Source organism: Camelus bactrianus, chromosome 10 (assembly GCF_048773025.1).
Source record: "Camelus bactrianus isolate YW-2024 breed Bactrian camel chromosome 10, ASM4877302v1, whole genome shotgun sequence".
Classification (NCBI taxonomy): Eukaryota; Metazoa; Chordata; class Mammalia; order Artiodactyla; family Camelidae; genus Camelus; species Camelus bactrianus.
Window position 1 is genome coordinate 3,017,790 of NC_133548.1, and position 16,037 is coordinate 3,033,826.

The window sequence follows — 16,037 nt, forward strand, 5'->3', positions numbered from 1 at the left end:
CCCAGCAAGCGTGAGAGCACTGGGGTAGAGAGAGCCTTCCCTCCCGGGAGAGCAGAGAGCCCAGCGTCAGAGAAGACGTGGGGCTTCGTGGGGGGGCTCTGGTTTTTCACACCTGGAGTCGGGGAGACCGGTGGGCTTTAAGCAGAAGAGTGACAGGATCTGGTTCACTTTGCTGCAGGGAAACAGACTGAAGGGCGAGACCGTGGCAGAGCCGGGGGTCCCGGCTCGGGGAGGAGGCGGGGGGATGGAGGTGGGTGGATTCAGGGATGGGGCGAAGCTGGAATGGATGGGACTGACCAAGGCACTGGGTGTGGGGCTGAGGGAGAGCGAGGGGCGCCCCTTCCCTTGGGTTTTGCAGAGAGGAGCACCCAGAGGCAAGTGGGCGTCAGACGCAGCCCCTGCCGGCAGCGAGCTGCACAGGCAGCCCGTCACCCACAGGAGGCACGTGCGCACAGACAGCTCCGGAAAGGGTCTGAGGAGGTGCAGGATCTCATTACGCCTCTCCCTCGGGGAGACCAATTTGCTCTCAGAGATTGAATTAAAAGGGTGGCAAATCATGCCCGTTCACCGGCTGAACATCCGCTCTCCGTGGCTTCTAATTTTCACGGCTTCCAAACATCATAGCACAATTTTTGTATCTTTTAAAATTGGTAATTGGAAATAGATACACAGGGTTAAAAGTTCAAAATGCGCAGTAAATTGTTCAGCATGAAGAGTCCGCGTTCCTCTCGTCCTCCCCCAAGATCCCCTCCCGGAGAGGACCTCTGTTACCGGTTTCCTGAGAATCTTTCCAGAGGTGGACTCTGAACACAGAAGCCCGTGGATATAGTATCTGAAGCCTTTGAAAGCCCTTGAAAATATAGCTTCCTAAGTTTTCTAGCTGACTTTCCAGCTAAGTCCCTGTGTGACTGTGGCCAGCTCGCTGTCCCTCTCTGTGCTTCCGTCCCTGACCCCTGACCCAGTTTGCAAAGCGGAGATCACACTTCCGACTCAAGCCATATCCCCAGTGGTGCTCGTGTAAGAATGAATGAGAAAATACGTGTTTAGTGCTTGCAGCCCCGTGGAAGCAGGTGCTATATAAATCCAGAGGGATGCTGAGCTGCGAATGCGCGTGTGGGTAGCTGGCTTTGCTTTGAAACCCTGACTTAATGTTCCAGAAGGCTGCCTCAGTGTGTAGGTAGTAAGAACTGAATGGTAAGAAGCGTTGATTTCTCCCCATTCTTCTTCCACCATCATTTTATGTTGTTATGTTTTGTATTATTTCTTAGACTAGAAAAAGAGGGCTCCGTCTCTGGGAATGTTCGCTGGCTGGATCCTTCAGGAAACACACTCGGGTTTTTTCCTCTCTCTTAATTGATGGCTGGGGCTGGTTCTCAGCGGAGCCCTCGGGGCAGGTCCTTTGGGGTGGGGCTTAGGGGTGGTTTTGCTTTTTGTTTGATACATTTCTGCATTTTTAATCTTTCCAAGTATGTATTGGTTTTGTAATTTTTTGAAACCAAGGAAGAGTGAGGTGGCCCTCCAGGCACAGGCAGGGTTAGGAGTCACCCCAACCGCGTGTCCCTGCCACCTGCCTCTCCCACCGTGACCACGCGTGTTTGTGTGTTTGGCAGCTGGGGGCCAGGTCTCTGGGTGCACGAGGCAGAGCCCCAGGAATGTGCCCCCTGCCTGAGCCTGTGACGGTTTCTCCCCCCAAAATGTTCTTCTCTGCATCACAGTGAACAGCACTCCCGTGGAAGAGCTGGAGCCCTCCTCCCCTTCCTCCCACCTTTCCTCATTCAGTTCATCGCAGGAGTCTGAGCAGCTCTGCCCTCCCCGCGACGCCCGCTGCCCCGGGGGGGCCGCCTCCGCGCTGGTCCACACTCTGTCCCCTTCACTGTCTGACTGCCCAGGGGACCTGCTCCTTATTCACTGTCAGGCCAGCGTTTTCCCTCCCTTCGCAGATTTTGATCCAAGTGCCACATGTATGTAGTAAAACAGGTGATTAACTTAACCAAAACACCAGGCAGGGCTGGGGATGGAAGGAAAGTGTCGTCTTCCAGCGTCTCCCCAGCCTCATCCGCGCACCCCCACGTGGCAGAGGAACCCTTTACCTGTGTGTGCCCCATTCCTCTGGTGGTTATGTCCCTAACTCTCCGACAGCCCCGTTATTTCTTAATCTAGCAGTGCCAAGCATCACGGGTTCTTAGTGTAAAAGATCAGGCTCTTGGCATTGTACTGCGCCTCTCCCCAGTTTTGAATAGTTACTGTGGTCTGTGGATTACCTTTAAATAGCATCCTCAAACTCCTCTCTCCTTTTTAATCGAGGCATAGCTGGCTTACAGTGTTGTGTTGCTTTCGGGTGCACAGCACCGCAATCGGCTGTGCATGTGTGAGGATTCCTTTTCATATTCCTTTTTCATTCCAGGCCAGTACAAAGTATTGAACTCAAACTCCTCTCTTCCCTAAATTTTGGACAGTATCCCTCGACTCTTTGTTACATTGTTGTCCATATTTAAGCCTTCCAGCTTCTGTCTGTAGGTTGGATCTGAAAGTTAAAAACCAGCAGGAAGCATTAAGTCGTTATAAGAACGTTAAGTGTTCGCGTCGCCCCCACCCCGCCGCCCGAGGAGGGAGCCAGGACTCCAGCCCGTCTTTCCAGACCCGTGAGAAGACGGGTCTTCTTCCCAACACCCCAGCCCCGTGGGTCCTGTTTTACCAGCTCCATCAGTTGTTGAAAGTAATGACACGTTTTAGGTTAATAGGAGGGTCACGGTGTTCACTTGCCTTTCTTCTCTTCTTGTGGGAGAGGAACTCCGTCTTCTTTAGCACGGCATCATCCTGTCGCCTTGTCCCTTCTGTGTCCCTGGGACCCGCCCCACTCTCTCCAGAGCCCTCCGGCGGTCTGCCCCTGTCTGGACTCCCCGTGTGCACCTGTCGTCCTGGGTGACCCCTCCCTGGGGCTGTGTTAGCTGAGCCTTTGCCTTCGTTCTGCCGGGACATGTATTCAAGTAATGACCAAAAAAAGAAAGAGTATAAACTCTTGTATGCGAAAAGACTCTCTGATTTTCAGATGGGCTCAATTTCGTGCCATTCCAGATTCGAATGGTTTTCCTTCTGAAGGATAAAGGCGCTGCCCCTCGTCACCTCGCCTCTCCTCACTGCCGGGGATTCTCCTCGTGTCTCCCTGGGACATCGTGGGAGCGGCACTGTGTGTGTCTTCCCTGACGCCCTGACGCGCCCTGCTGGGGGTCTGGGCGGGAGTCTGGGCTTTCAGCATCGTGTCCGCTCTCCTAGAGGCGCCTGCAGACTCAAGCAGCTTCAGCTGTAAGAGTGGCCTCTTACTCTTTCCTCGGAAGCTCCCTCGCTTCTGCCTCCGCTCAGTCTTTCCAGATCTCCTGCTGGACCATCTGGGTCCCTTCCTCTTGCCCCTGGTTCCTTCTCCTGTTTCTGAACTCTCTCCCCTTGGCTCTGTATTCTGAGGCTCCCCTCGACTCCCCGCCTGCCCCGCGTGAGACTTTTGGCCATCCCGTCGTGGCGTTCCGAGTTTTCCCTTTCACTGATGGGATAAGCTTCTGAAACATGAGAGAAGTGTTTTCTAGGTTTCTCTGGGGACAAGCCAGACAGCCTTGAGCAGCAGGCAGAGCCCAAGACGACTGCATGTTCCTTCAGGTCACACAAAGGGAGAGAAGCCCAGAGGCGTGGCCCTTGCCCTGCTCCTCCCGCTCCTCCCGGGAGCTCAAAAGCAGGCAGACACCGGTTCTTGCGTGTGTCTGTGGGACAAGCAGCAGGGTCCAGATGGGAGACTGAGGGGCTGGTGTGTTTTCGTTTTGGGAGCGAGCACACATGGAAGACTGGGTGGGGGGTGTCGATGAGAACGCAGGTCCCGGGGACTCCGGGTCCACGCTGAGTCGGGGGAGGGGCGGTCGCCCTCTGGCCAGGGAGGGGTGCACCCCGCAGAGGGCCAGACCTGGGTTCCCTCCCAGCCTCACCTCAGCAGCCCCGGGACCCAGACAAGACCACTCACTCTGCTCCGCCTGGTGTCGAAAACCAGCAAACCAGCGGCTGTGGTTCTGCTGGGGCCGCAGAGCTTTGAGACTCAGATTGAATAGGTAGCTACTCAGGGAGCAGAGCACAGACCTGGCTTTTAGCAGGTGTCCTGGGTGCACCCTGGCTCCCAGCCCCTCTGGATGGCCGGGGGTGGCTGGCGTGGCGGGGCCACGCGAGGGTCGTTAAGTGTGCTCTGGCCTCTCCGCAGCCAGTGTCCCCAGCTCTTCTGTGTGTCCCCCCTGGACTCGGGGGCTTTGGGCCTTCCTGCTGCCCCCAGACCAAGGGGAGGGGAGGTTTCTCCCTGGGGACATGCTCAGACCCTCTGCAGTGACAGGGCTCTCGCATAACCGGCCTGGGGGCCCAGCTCAGACACTGCCCCGCAAGGGGGTGGGGAGCCCCAGGCCTTCCAGGCTGGGGGAGGGGCACTATACCAGAGCTACTGACCCTGGCCAGCGAGGCCCCCAGAGCCGCCCTGCTCCAGGACAGAGAGGCCCCCCAGAGCCGCCCTGCTCCAGGACAGAGAGGCCCCCCAGAGCCGCCCTGCTCCAGGACAGAGAGGCCCCCCAGAGCCGCCCTGCTCCAGGGCAGAGAGGCCCCCCAGAGCCGCCCTGCTCCAGGGCAGAGAGGCCCCCCAGAGCCGCCCTGCTCCAGGGCAGAGGCCCAGGAGGCCCAGGCACCTCTTTTCTGGACCTGGTGGCCCCGGCTTGGGGGCCCAGAGGCAAGTCCCTCCCCACAAGGGAGGCTCCTGGCTCTGCGCTCCTTGGGCCACATTTAGAACATGCCCAGGTGGCCAGTGGGTGTGTGGGTGGGGGCAGCGCAGGGGGATGGGGTGGGGGAGGCGCCGAGGGAGAAACAGCAGAGGAGGAGCTGGGGGAGGCTGCGATTCTGCACAGCTCTGGCCTGGGACCCACCGTGACCCTCGGTGCCTGCGTTTTCCCCGTGGGGATGGAGCCGGTGCCGGCCAGAGCTGGCATCCCCCGAGATGCCGGGCCACTCGGCAGCTGAGGGAGAAGGTTTTCACGGGTTCTCCCCGATGTTTCCCATGGTCACTGCCGCCAGAGCAGCCTCTGCCTCTCTGCTCCCTGCACACCGTCTGGCCTCTCCCTGCCCCATCCTATCTCCGCCCTGGTTTGTAACGTTTGCCAATGTCCATAGCGTGAATATTCCTGCCATGGCTAACTGCAAGCTGCCAGCATGAGGTCAGCAAATGCAGAGCCAGCCCTGCAATCTGGTAGGAGCCCCCACTCCCACCCCTACCCATGGCCAGTATCCATGTCTCCCCAACCCCCACCGCCCTGGCTCAGGGTCTGTCTGACACAGGGCCAGCCCTCTAATGTGTGATTAGGCCCATTAATCTGAAGTCCAGGGGGCAGCTTCAGACCCAGGCCTGCTGCGGCAGATGCCAGGGTCCTAGTCCCAGCGCATGGGCCTCAGTTTCCCCACCTGTAAAGTGGCTACATGATACCCAAGGGCTCCTCTGTTATAGAATCCTGTGTGCTCTGCCTGAAGCTGCCGTCAGCACCAGCCCTTGGGCACCTGTGTGTGAACGTGCTTTGGAAACTGCAGGTCCTGCGGCTCAGGCACAGGCAGCCGGCTGGGGCACCAGGCCAAGGAGAAGATGAGGAGGTCAGCTCTCTGAGTGTCCCCAGGCTGTGCTGTCTCCCAGTAGGCTCTCAGGAGCTGTGTGCTGATTCCCCACCTCTCATCAAGGCCTGGCGCTTGGAGTCTGCCTCCAAGAAGCAAGAGGGTCTTGGCATCTGACTTGGGAGGAGCCAGAGGGAGAGGCAGCAGACCCCCTGACTCAGCGTTTCCTGGGCCAGGAGGGTGGCTGGGAAGTCGCTCTGCCTTTGCCCCTTCCATCCTGCACCTGCCACATCTGTCTCCTCCAGGACAGGACCAGGCTGACTGACTTGTCACCTCTTCCCTGGTATCTGGGATAGGGCCTGGCAAGTGCTCAACCCTCAGAGAATGGGGCGGGGGGGGGTTGAAGATGGGAAGTGGATGGATGAATGGATAGGTGGATGGATAGTTGGATGATGGATGATTGATGGATGGATGGGTGATGGAGGATGATGTGTGGATGAATAGGTGGATGATGGGTGGGTGGATAGATGAATGGAGATGGATGGATGGATGGGGGAATAGATGAATGGATAGAGATGGATGGATGGATGGGGGGGTGGACGGGTGGATGGAGGGTGGTGGATGAATGGTTGCCTGAGTTAGTGGGTTGGTGAATGAGTAGATGGAAGACAGGAAGGCGAGCCAGGGCTCTGACCTCCTCACGTGGAACATCAGCATTTCCAAAGCAGACGTGGCTGGGTAGCAGACGCCAGCCTTTCGCTGGTAGCCAGTCTACCCCGTCTTGTCAGTTCCCTTTGCCCTTTCTCCTGGCTGGGCCTCCTCCCCCATCGCTGCAGCCTGAGCTGTGTTTACACCCTCCCTCCCCCACCTCTCACCTGGACTGTGACTCATCTCCCAGCTACCGGGAGCTTGTCCCCCTCCCAGGCCGCCCACTCAAGTGGTATTTCTGAAATGTGAGTCTCCCTCATGCTTACAACCTGCCCTGGACGCGGTACAATTCAGTGCCTTTGTGTGTCGTATAAGAACCTCCTGCCCAGGCCCCAGACCTTCTGCTCCCTCGTCTGTGCGTTTGCCCATGCTGGGTCTGCTTCTGGCACACCCTCTTCAGTCTGCACTCACCCCAGCCCCAGCCCCAACCGAGGTCATCCTCCACGGGTCCCCTCCCTGAGCTTCATCAGGCTTACTATGGGGCCAGCACTGGGGCCACCAAAGTGCTGAGCACCTGCTGTGTGCAGAGTACTTTCCGTCTGTCCTTCCTTCTGGTCCTCATCCTGCCTGGAAATGACAGTCACCCCATTTCACAGATATGGAAACTGAGATTTGGTAGTCCAGAGCACTCACTGAGCCCAGTTCCACACCCTCTTCTCAGCGCCTGCTCCTCATCCCAGTCCACCAGGGAGGGGAACGTCCGTGTCCCACATGGCAGAGGAGGGAACGGGCGGCCACACACTCGCAGCCTCGGCCTTACGAGGATTTGAGGAACTTTCTCATTTATAGCCGTATTGTGACCTTTTTTCTTAATTTTTTTTGCAGAGAAGGTAATTAGGTTTACTTATTTATTTATTTGAATGGAGGCACCAGGGATTGAACCCCGGACCTTGTGTGTGCTAAGCATGCGCTCTACCACTGAGCTGTACCCTCCCCCCATGACCGTTTTTGATAGATTATGTTCCATTCTTCCTTTGTGCCTTTAAGAAGAATTCCAGTGGGGCGCACCCACTTCACAGACGTGGTTTCCTTTAGGGACAATGAGCCCGTTCTGGGACTAGACAGAGCTAGTGGGTGCGCCACTCGGTGACAGCACTAATTTCCACTGAAGTGTTCATTGGCAGTGGTTAATTTCACACTGTCAATTTCACCTCGATTTTTTAAACAGGAAATAATTTGGCCTCTTCTAAAGGTCAGTGTAGCCAGAGGAGCAGGCAGTCAGCGAAGGCAAGGGCCAGATTCGAGGGTGCAGGGCGAGGAACGGGGCAGCTGCCCTGCCGTCCGTCCCTCCAGGGCAGAAGGAAACGCCAGGCACCTGCCTTGGCCTGCAGGACACTGGCCCAGATGCAGCCCAGACCTGCCGGGGAGAGCGGCGTAGGGTCACACGGTCCGCAGCCCCGGGACGCCTGTCCCCACTCCTGGGTGACTGCCAGCCCACCAGCAGGGCTCTGCTGATTCCCTCCCTCCTGACTCCGCTGATCAAGGTCAGAGTGGAGGCTGGCGTGGTGGCCGGAAGCCTGGCATGGCAGATGGCGCCGTTGTGCCCCTGGTCCCTGGCCTGGAGTTGGCCCTGCGGAGCCCAGGCTGTTGGTGGATGAGCGGGGGCTGGGGAGGAACAGAGGGGAGGAGTGGTGGGCAGAGCCCTGTTCTGGGTAAGGAGCCCTCAGAAAGGTTGGTGGAGAGCTTCTGCGGACCTGGCTGGAGACCAGGAGGTTCTTCTGTCCTGTTCTAAAAGTCTGACCTCTTTCGGCTCACAAACCAGTTTTCTGCCAAGCCTCTGGGGCTCTCAGATGGGAAGGGAGTGGTCCCCTGGCAGTATCTCCGGAGGCGTGGCTGGGATTGAGATCGGGAACCTGAGTCGGGTGTCAAGGAAAGGCTGGGGTCCTTGGCTTCATCCTTCTGCATCACAGTGACTCCACCCACGACATGCACAGATGCCTGACCTCTTCCCCTGCTCTCTTCTCGTCTGTGCGTCTGAGCTCTGCTTCCTGATAGGGAGGGGTGTGTGACCTCTCAGAAGCACCACGGCCATCAGTCCTCCTCGCCTGGAAGGCCCGTGGGGGACACCTGTGCATCCCGCCCGGCACAGAGTGGCAGTGGGGGAGGGGCTGCCTGTCTCCTGCCTCAGCGTCCTTGCCGTGACCTGCACTTCCCTGATGGGAGACAGCATGAGATGGCGAGTGAGGCTGTCTTAGGAAACCAGGGAGTGGGTCTCTGAACGCACGTGGTTTCAGGCTCTGGGGGCCATTTCCCACGTGTCAGGGTGATGAGGGGCTAAGAGGACGGGTCAGTGAAGACCCTTGGGAGATGGGGACGTGGATACCGAGAGCGCGGAGCACAGGTGGGGACCTGGCACTTTGTCTCTTATTGCACATTCATGGAGAAAATATGCAGAGTGTGCCGAGACTGATTCTGCTCGAGGTACCTGGCACGTGCAGGCAGCTGCATAAGGGTCCCCCCCAAAGACGTGCGTGTCAAGTCCCTAGTACCTGTGAATGTCACCTGTGGCGAAAACAGAGGTCTTTGCAGATGTGGTTAAGTTAAGGGTGTTGAGGTGGGGACATTATCCAGGATCATCCGGGAGCCCTGAATGCCACCCCAGGTGTCCTTATAAGAGGGAGGCAGAGGGGGATTTGAATCCACGCGAGGAGGAGGCCCCGTGGAAACGAGGCAGAGATTGGAGGGACACGGCCACAAGCCAGGGACACCTGGAGCCCCCTGAGCTGGAAGAGGCAAGAAGGCCCCCCCTCTCGGGTCCCTGGGGGCACCCATCCCAGCGAGGCCTTGACTTCGGCCCAGTGACAACCGACTGAGCTTCTGCCTCCAGAACTGTGGGGTGACTGCTTCTGCCATCTTAAGCCACCCAGCATGCTGTCATTTGTCACAGCAGCCCCAGGACCTCGTGCAGTGTGCGTCAGCAGGCTGAGACACAGGTCCCTGCACATGCAGGAAAACGCAGGCTGGACAGGAGGGGACAAGTTCTGTGGACAGAACAAAAAGTGGTGCTGCTGGTCGGTGGGGGGAGGGTAGGACGCCGCATTAAACAGAGACGCCAGGCGAACCCCGATGAGAAGGTGGGTGGACCGACAGACCCTGCCCGGGGTGGGGGCGCGGTGAGTGACCACGGCTTCCCACCATTCTCTGCTTCTCATTTTGAAAACAGCTGGCACCCGCTCACCCATCTCAAGACAGAGAACCAGAAACACAGGGAGTGTCTTCCCCAGCCCCACTGCCCAGAAAGGGGCACTCACTGCAGGCTGTGCCGCCTGCTGCCTCTCTGCAGGCTGGAGCATCCTTCCCGTGTGTTCGTGTGACCGCAGCGGGTGTATACACTCTCCTGCCGTGTGGTGTCAGTGTGCGGACGCCACCTCCTCGCTCACACCCGGGTGGGGCGTGGGCCCCAGGGAACCCGCGGTCTCCTCCTGGTGGGCAGCCCCACCCACCGGGTGGGGACTATAGCAGCGTCCCCATCCCTGGACACACCTTGCTGTGCCCTTGAGGACGTCTTTGGGTCTGGTCATTCCCTAAAACCGCTTGCAGGGTCAAGTGCACTCCGGAAGACTTGGGCTCACAGTCTCGCTGACGGCCTTGGACTCGCGCTTCTCTCACAGGGAAAAGCAGCCTCCCACCTGGGGACGGCCCCTCACCCTGAGGGCGTCCCTGCAGGTTTCAGCCTGAGCATGTCCAGCTCCTGCTCCTGTGAAACCAGGGGTGCTCAGCCATCAGCATCCTCGGTCGGCCAGCATGAGCCCCACATGTTCAGGACATCGGAGGGGGGCTTTGGTTCCTGAAACCAAGAGCCCAGACTGATAGGCCTAGAAGAGACGGGTTTCCTCTGAGGGGCACGTGTCCCCCTGCTTCCTGCCCCCACCTCGGGTCACTATGTTTGGGGTTGGGACTTGGACCACTTCTTAGAAACCAAAAGGACGGGGCAGGTAGGAAGGCGAAAGATCTGGGAACGGGGCGTGCTCTGAGCTTTGCTGCTCCCTGCGTGAATGAGGTGCATCCCCGCCCCCGGGGAGGCGATGGGAGCCCAGGGCTGCTGTTGGATCCAATTTCCCAGCATGGCCGGGTGGACGCCCAGCGATGAGCACCTGTCGGCCTTCGGACACAATTCCCTGGGGAGCCTGAGTTCCATCTTTACCTGATTAGTTTCTGTACCGGGAATCTGATGGACTCTAACCTTGCGAGATGAGGTGACCGCCAGCCCTGGTTGGAATTTGTCAGCGTCACATGTTGGGTTTGCTGGGAACCTGGAAACAGAAACACCTCCTTGCACGAGCTGTTCGCGTGGGGCTCTTAGGAGCGAGGAGCAGAGCTGTGCGGGGGGGTGGCGGAGCCAGTGCCAGCTCTACGGGACAAAAACCGAAGTGTCCCCAAGCCGCCCCTGTCACCGCCTGGCTCTCTCCCCAGTCAGGACAGGTGACAGCAGAGCCACCAGCGAATGGCACGGTTACGTTCCGGTGGGTAATTGCATGTGGTCTGATGGCTGACCTGGCTTTGTTCCTCCAGCCCCAGGGGAGTGTGGCTTACAAGGAAAGAATGCATGAATGTTTCCGGCGGTACCGTCTGCCTGCTCCCCGGTACCCATGCCAATGCGGGCCTCCACCTCCCTCCACGGCCCCACCAGGCAGGGCCTGGCGTGTGATGAGTCAGCCCCGCAACTGGCAAGGTTTGATGGAAACACCCCCAGCCCACACTGCAAGCTTCCTCTGTCTTGCTGTCTTTCCACAGGAGGAGAGGGGTGGCTTGGGTTGTGGGGTGGGCCGAGAAATGGCCCCCCAGACACACCCATGTCCTGAACCCCCTGACGTCAATATGTCACATGGCCACAGAGAATAAATGTTGTTGCAGGTGAGACCTTGTCAGCGTGTCAGCTGAACTTAAGATTGAAACGTGACGCTGGAGCATCTGGGTGGGCCCAGTGTTGTTTGCAGGGTCCTTATTGGAGGAAGGAAGGTCAGAAGCAGAGGGAGGGGAGCTAAGACGGAAGAGCAGAGGCTGGAGTCACGGAGGAAGGGGCCGCAAGCCACGTGATACAGGCGGCCTCTAGAAACTGGAAAAGGCAAGAAACAGATCCTCCCGGGGCCTCCCGGAGGAGCCAGCCCTGCAACCCCTTGATCTTAGGCCACGGAGGCTTCTGAGCACCAGCCGTGGAAGAGACTCGGGCTGCCTTGCGGACGGCACCACGTGTGTGCTAAGCTGTCCTGGCAGTGACAAACTAATACAAGTGTTTGCGAGCATTCAGTGCGCCAAGACTTAGAGCAGCGAGAACAGACCCTGGAGCAGGCAGTTCTGATCGCTGTTGGCCTTGAGGACCTGACTCCCCGAGACGGGAGGGAGAGCCCCACTCTACAGATGAGGAAACCGAGGCTGCAAGAGTTCTGGCTACTTGCCGAGGCCAGGAAAGCACGCGGACCCCGGCTTCCCTCCTAGACTGTGCCCGCTGCACCCCGTTGGCCTCCTCGGGGAAGGCGCTGGCCAGGGTGCTGACTGCCCTGGGACCCTCTGAAGACCCGCCTCAGCCCCAGCACCTGCACAGAGATGTGTGCAGAGACAGGGCTGGCGCCTGCCTCCTGAGCCCAAGACATCCTTTCCGTGCCATGCAGGCCGTGTCACTCTGCAATTGCTCCCTGAATGAATGTCCCGGGCTGCCCTGCAAATGACCACACGCTGGGCGGCTTAGAACAACACACACTCATCTCTCCCGTTTCTGGAGGCCAGGAGTCTGTGGTGGAGGTGTGGCAGGGCCGCACTCCCTGCTGAGCTCCGGGGGAGGGGCCTTCCTGCCTCGTCCAGCTTCTGGGGCCCCAGGCCTGCCTGGGCTTGTGGCCGCGCACCTCCAGCCTCTGCCCCTGTCCTCATGTCACTTTCTCCTCCTCTGTTTCTGTCTTTTCTCTTCTAAGGACACCTGTCATTGGATTCGGGGCCCCCAAACTCAGGATGGTCTCTCCTCAGTCCTTACCTTCATCACTTCCGCAAAGACCCTGTTTCCAAATAAGGCACATTCCAAGTTCAGGGTGGACATGAATTTGGGGGGAATGCTCTCCAGCCACTGCACCCCCGCATGTGCCCCCTTGGGCACACAAGTGCCCCCCCACAAGTGCCCAGGACTGAGACCCGCCTGCCGCCACCCTCCCCGCTTCCTGCCCTTCCTGTGGGCCTCGTGCTGAAGCCTAAATTGCGGTTACCACGCGGCTCTGGGTGGGGGCTGTGCACCCCCCAGGGGCGGGCTGTGCAGAAATCGGTCACCATACGTGTTTGCAGATGGACAGCCAGGGGCCTGCGGGAGGGACAGCGGCTCTGATTTGCACAAGGCACTGGGGGAGGAAAGGTCTGGGGCCAGTCCCTGACGGGGGACTCAGGGAGGTCACACAGAAGCTCCCGGTGCCCGCTGTGCCGAGACACCCCAGGCTCTGGGGAGGGCGGGGCTGGCAGGAAGAACAGCAGTCTGTCTCCCGAGGTTCCGCCCAGTGGGGGCCTCCAGGGATGTGGGGAGAGTAAGGGAGGTCATTTCAGACGGTCCTGGAGTGAAGGGAACAGGCTGAGGGCATGGGGCAGGTGGCTGGAAGGGGCAGGGAGGGGCAGGGGGGTGTTTCACGGGAGGCAGTGGCGAGGCTGGACGTGTGGGGGCTTCTTGTCCCTCCTGACCCCCTCTACTCTCTTGCTACCACAGGCCTGAGGCTCTGGTCCCTCAGCCGCCCTGGACGCACTCTTGACCCCTTCTCCCCAGGAATAGCAACCCCTTGTGCTAGTCATGAGGAGACAGGACTGTGCGGCCCAGGCTCCCGAGTTCTGCAGGGCATGGAGGAGCTGCCCCAGGCAGTGCATGTCCCAAAGAGGGCGCTGAGGACGAGGGAGGGGCTCCGTGGCCTCCCTCTGCCCTGATGCTCTTGGAGCCGAGCTCTGTGGCTGAGCGGCTCCATTGGGTGCCCAGCTCCGCCCTCTGGCAGCTGTGTGACCTTGAGCTAGTCGCTGCACCTCTCTGAGCCACAGCATCCTCGTTGGGAAACCTGTGCCTCCCTCCTGCATGTGCTGTGAACACAGGACCGTCGTTACCGTGGACGCATGCTGTTCACGTTGATAAATCCCACAGTCGCCTGTTGCTGGACTGTCACCCTGTTCTCAGGAATGTGGGAGGAAGGAGGGAGGGAGGGAGAGAAGGAGGGAAGCTCTACTGCGTGTATTGCAGCTGAAATCTGTCTTGGTAAACTCAGACATCCTAAGATCCTCTGATGAATGGAAGCGAGTGTTTTGGGGGCAGAAGGGAGAGTACGTGGAGACGGAAGGCAGGCTGGTTATCTTTTGGAAGATCGGAAGGAGGGAGGGAGGGAGGCAAACAAACGTCGATGCCGCCCGGCCCTGGAGACCAGGCAGATGCAGCAGGAAACATGTCTGTCCGGGGCAATTCGCAGCAAGCACATCGTCATTAGATCCGAGAGGAGCAGGTCAGGACGGTGAGATGGATGGCCCGAGGTAGCCGGCCACGCGGTGGGACTCCGGCTTCAATAAAGAATAATGAGGAACACAGGGAGGATTAGGAAATCCTAAAGAACAGAAAAAGTTAAGGAAAGAAACCGGCTGGGGCTGGAGCCCGGGAAAATCGGACCATCTGCAGCCTGGCGGCCGGGCCGACCCGAGGCCCAGCCAGCGAGCTTCACTGCTGGCTCCACCCACCTGCCGCTGGAAATGGCCCCGGTGACACAGGTGGAGCCATGGATGGGGGGGGGGGCATCCCGCACAGAGAAGGGACACTCAGCTGGGGACAAGCACCTCAGTTGTAAGACATCGTCTTCCTTACAGAGAGACTTGCAGGCAGCAGCAGCTGGAGGAAGCAGCACAGGCAACAGCCTGGCTCATGGGGGACAAGCCCAGGCGTGTCCCCTGCAGGAGCCGTGCCAGGAGGGGGGTCTCTGTAGCTCAGAAGGACCCTGACTTCTGGAGCCCTGTCTGTGCCGACCCTGAAGGTCGGAGGGCACGCGGGGTTTGGTGCAGGCGCAGGGCCTCCCATGGTTGTGGTTGGCTGTCGAGCGGGAGGCACCAGGACTACACATCCTGCGATGCTTGTCAGGTCCAGACCTCGGCCCTCAGCTTTCCCTTCTCCAAGACGGAGGGACTTGTCCCGACCACCGCATAGTTCCCGGCTAGGTCTGAAATCTGTCCTTTACTTGGGCACTTTTCGCCCCCACCCACATGACGTCCTCATGATTGCCACCATCCTCTGGATCCAGCCAGGGTGCTTAGGGAGTCCGTGTTGTGGTTAGCAGGGAGTTAGTCTTGTCCAAGACCAAGAAAAATACTTTTATTGGGCTCTCAACTTTCTGAATGGAGTAGATTTGAGACGAGGGGCTGGGAATAAATCTTCCTTGGGAAATTGAAGGTTTGTGCAGGACTTCAGGTCTGTGTCACCAGGGTTCTTGGGTCTCGAATATCTCTTAGCCCAGAGCATAACTGGAAGGCTACTTGAGTTATCAGAAAGTCTTAGCGTCCCAAACCCTGGGCGTTTTCCTCACCTTCTCATCCGTAATCAACCTCCGTGCCCTCCCTGCGCCAACCTCCAGATGTCCATTAGGAAGTTTTTGGCTGCAAATCTCACTAAGACCACAGTGGTGAGCCATGCCCAGGGTTTGTCCCAGGGGTCAGTGGCATCTTTTGGCCTTTCCTGTGTGGCCTCAAGATGGTGGCCACAGCTCCACGTGTCGTGTCCTCAGAGCAAACCTTATGCAAGAATATAAAGGAAGAAAGAGCTCCAGGAAGCCCTGCTCTGATCTCTCCCTCCAAGTAAAATCTTCCCCAGAGGGCCCTCGAATGCTCACCCTCAGGTCTCGTTGGCCCAAACCATGTCCTGTGAGCATCCATAACTGTAAGGGAGCCTGGGAAAGCAAGTATCCAACTTTTCCAGCCTCAGCAGTAGAAGGCAGGCTGGAGGAAAGAACAGGAGCTGGGAGTGCGAGGGGGCCAGGGCTCAGTGCCATGCCTCTATGCACAGGAAGCCATGTTACAGACAGCAACAGGGGTGCTCCTGGAAGTGGTGGCTGATGAAGTGGGTTTTGAAGGATGAATAGGAGTTCGGCATATAGAGCTAGCAAATCTCTGGAGTGTGCCCAAGGCAGCAGTAGAAGAATGAGCACAAGAAGAGCGCACCCTCCCACCAGGAAGACCTTCTCATTGGTGGATGGCCTGTTAGTTGCTGCAGGGAGTCGCAGGCGTGGCCCATTTGTAACTGAACTTGCCATTTCAGTGCTGAACGTCTGCACAGACGTCCCTTCCTACTCCTGTTTTTAGGTTCTGGGCCTCTCTTTGGCTCTGTTCTTCCTCCCTTGCATTAACCCGCCCACAGTGTATGGTGCACTATTTCCAGTTCAGACCATTTTGATGTGGAGCAGGGTCTCCCAGCAGGATCTTCTCGGTACGTCCCCGGGGGCTCTCTGGACAGCTCAGATATTGACAGGAAGTCCGTGATTCCTTCTTCAGAATGTGCTTCTGGAACCAGCCCTTCCCCACTCGCACCCCTGTGGGTCCTTCCTCTCTCTCAGCCATTGTCTGGGGTGGGGAGGACTCTGAGCACTGAGGGGACTGCTCCCCCAACCCAGGCCAGTGACCCACAGATGTTCAGTGTCCTGTGGTCCTAGGATGCAGCTCCAGCCCCAGACAGCCTTGCTTTGCCTCCAGCTGTATGCCCTTGTGCAAATCACTCAACCTCTCTGTGCTTCAATTCC

The 16,037-nt window shown here is 58.5% G+C and overlaps 1 protein-coding gene across 6 annotated transcripts in view; it reads left to right on the plus strand.

Annotated features, from left to right (window-relative positions):
- SHANK2 (SH3 and multiple ankyrin repeat domains 2) overlaps positions 1 to 16,037 on the plus strand; it is a 497,686-nt gene that overhangs the window by 330,144 nt on the left and 151,505 nt on the right. The gene's annotated exons all lie outside the window — the stretch shown is intronic.